Below are 2,811 nucleotides of genomic sequence, written 5' to 3' on the forward strand. Positions count from 1 at the left end.
TTGGGCAGAGGCTGTTCATTTGGCTCCCTGGCTACTTGGGTCTAAACTTTTTACTGGGGATGCATGGGAACATGTGGAATGTCTAGCTCAACAAAGGGAGGTTCAATTGTTGGTTCATCCGCTGCTGGAGTTCTACCCTATTATTTCGGCCTTAAAGGCATGCTTTCGGCCCAAGAGCCCTAAGCCCTCGGTGCCACCTCCTGACTAGCCTTCAGAAACCCCAGCATGGGAATCATGGGAAGAGTTTGAGGAAGAATGCAGAAATGCAACAGAAGTGAAACCAAAAGCATCAAATTAACAAGCGGCACCTCGGGCTTGCCCTGGCCAGCTTCAGGGCTTCCTGAGACCCATGAAAACCATCCCCATTTCCAGGATCCTGGCCCCACTCAGGAGGCTTCTGTGAGGCCACGGAGGGAAGTGTATCCTATTAATGTAAATCCAGGAGGCACTCACCCTGATCCCTGGTATCCCTGGAAGGAGAAGGATTTAAAGGCTGAGGATGGCCTGGGATCACCCTGGGTAGATACTCTCCTCCAAGTCTTGGCTCATAAGCAGTGCACTACAAAGGATTGGCTGGACCTCGTCAAAGCAGCCCTTCCTAGTCTTATATATATATTAAATGGTGTGCCCTCCTTAAGGAGGAATGCAGAATACAGGCTGAGAGGAATGCAAGTGCCAACCCACCGGTCCCCATTACTTTTAGGTTGCTAACTGGATCAAGTGACCGCTATGCCACAGGGGAGCAACAGTCGGGCATTCCAGTCTCATATACAGAACAGGTCAGGGTCATAGGAGTAAATGCTTGGAGAAAATTGGACGAGGGGCCTACTGAATCCCCCCTTGCAGGGATTAATCAAAAGCCTGGTTAACCCCACTATGAATTTATAGACAGAGTAGAGAAGAGCTTGAAATGAAAATTACCCCCAGGCCCATTAGGGAGTAATTCACTAAACTGGTATGGGATGGAACGGATGCTGATCACAAGATAGCCTATGATGGCCTTTAGGACAGGTCCATGGGACAATGGATAATTGCCTCCAAGGAGGTGGGAACCCAGAGGGGGCAAACCAAAGCCATGGCTGCTGTCTTACAGATGCAAACAGAGACTCTGACCCATGCCATAACCCAGGCATTTAATTCACTTAATCTGGGACAGCAGGTAACAGTGGGGCCTAGAGGAATAGCCCATGTTTTGTCTGTGGCCAGACAGGCCATATTACAAAAAAATGTCCTCAGTGAGATAACCGGCCTAAGCTTGGAGGTGGGGTATCAAAAAGACCCCCATCTGTGCCCTGTCCCTGGTGTCACAAAGAGTTCCATTGGCAGAAGGATTGTAAATCCAGATTTGATATTAAAGGAAATCCTTTAAACTAAGTGCAGGGCAGCCTCCAAACTCGTTGACAAAAGGAGGACTTCCCCATGATCAGCTACATTTACAATGCCCTGGAGGAGGGATCAGGAGAGGAGAAAAACCTATGGCGAATTGGACAGTCCCTATTATCCCTGGTGTAAGGCCAAGATGGATCTTGAAATAGATGGCAGGAGGTTTAGCTGCCTAGTGGACACATTAGCTGATAGGACCATTCTTAGAAAGGAGGACGTCCCATCACGCTGGCACCTAGTTTCTGTGCCCTGATTCCTAGGTGTTGGAGGGTACACCCCATCAGAGGAGATTCGAGAATGGCTCACCTGGCAGGATGCAAATGGAGCTAAAGGGGAGGTGCGACCCTTGGTGGCGGCAGAGTTATCTGCCAACCTCATAGGACAAGATATTTTGGGGGATGCACAGGCCTGCATAACCACTGATAACAAGGCCTTTTATGATGACCTTTTGGACCTTGAAGAGTCTGATAGGCTACCCGAATCAGCAGCTCAGGGGTCGTCTCGCTATATCAATTATAGGGTGGAGCCAAAGAAAGAGCATCAGGTTCACCTCCAATTCTAAGGGCCACTGCCCCTCAGGTTCCAGCTATCCAGTGGTCCCCTGCGGCGCCAGTATGGGTGGAGCAGTGGCCATTCCCTGAGGCAAAGCTACAGGCCTTGAAAGAAATTGTGCAGGAACAATTACTTTTGGGCCACATCAGGCCTTGTACAAGTCCATGGAACACACCTGTCTTTGTTATTAAGAAAGCCTCTGGCAAGTGGAGAATGTTGCAAGACTTGCAAAACATCAATGCTAGAATGACCCTAGTGGATACACCCTTAAGGGGACTGCCTTGGATCCCTGCTATTTCCTCTGATTTATTTCTTACAGACATTAAAAAAATTTTTTTCTATCCCTCTACAACCCCAGGATTGTGAAAAATTTCCTTTCTCTGTACCTTCCACCAACTTTAAAATGCCTGATGAGAGGTATGAATGGACTGTTTTACCCCAAGGTATGGCCAGTAGCCCAGCATTCTGCCAAAGCTATGTGAAGACCCTTTTGGGGCCTGCTCACTTGCTGCCACATGCCACTGTCTACGTTTTTATGTATGACATAACATTGGGAGCACCAAGCCCCCAACAATTAGAAGAGTTATATAAGGTTATTCAGAAATGTCTACAGACAGGCAGACTCCATGTATCAGCTGATATTAAAATTCTGGGAACAACACTCTCTTTAGAAGGAGTAAGTCCTTTAAACCCTCAACTGGTTGTCAAGCCAACTGTAACCCTGAAAGAGGCACAAAAATTATTAGGAGAAATTAATTGGCTATGAGCCTGGATGCCTGTTCCCACTGAGACTTTAAGACCACTGTTACAGTTGCTAGTAGGGAAACAGCCTTCAGAACTAATTCACCTGGCTCCTCAACACCAGGACATCTTACA

Source organism: Nannospalax galili, unplaced genomic scaffold (genome assembly GCF_000622305.1).
Source record: "Nannospalax galili isolate Female #2095 unplaced genomic scaffold, S.galili_v1.0 scaffold936, whole genome shotgun sequence".
Classification (NCBI taxonomy): Eukaryota; Metazoa; Chordata; class Mammalia; order Rodentia; family Spalacidae; genus Nannospalax; species Nannospalax galili.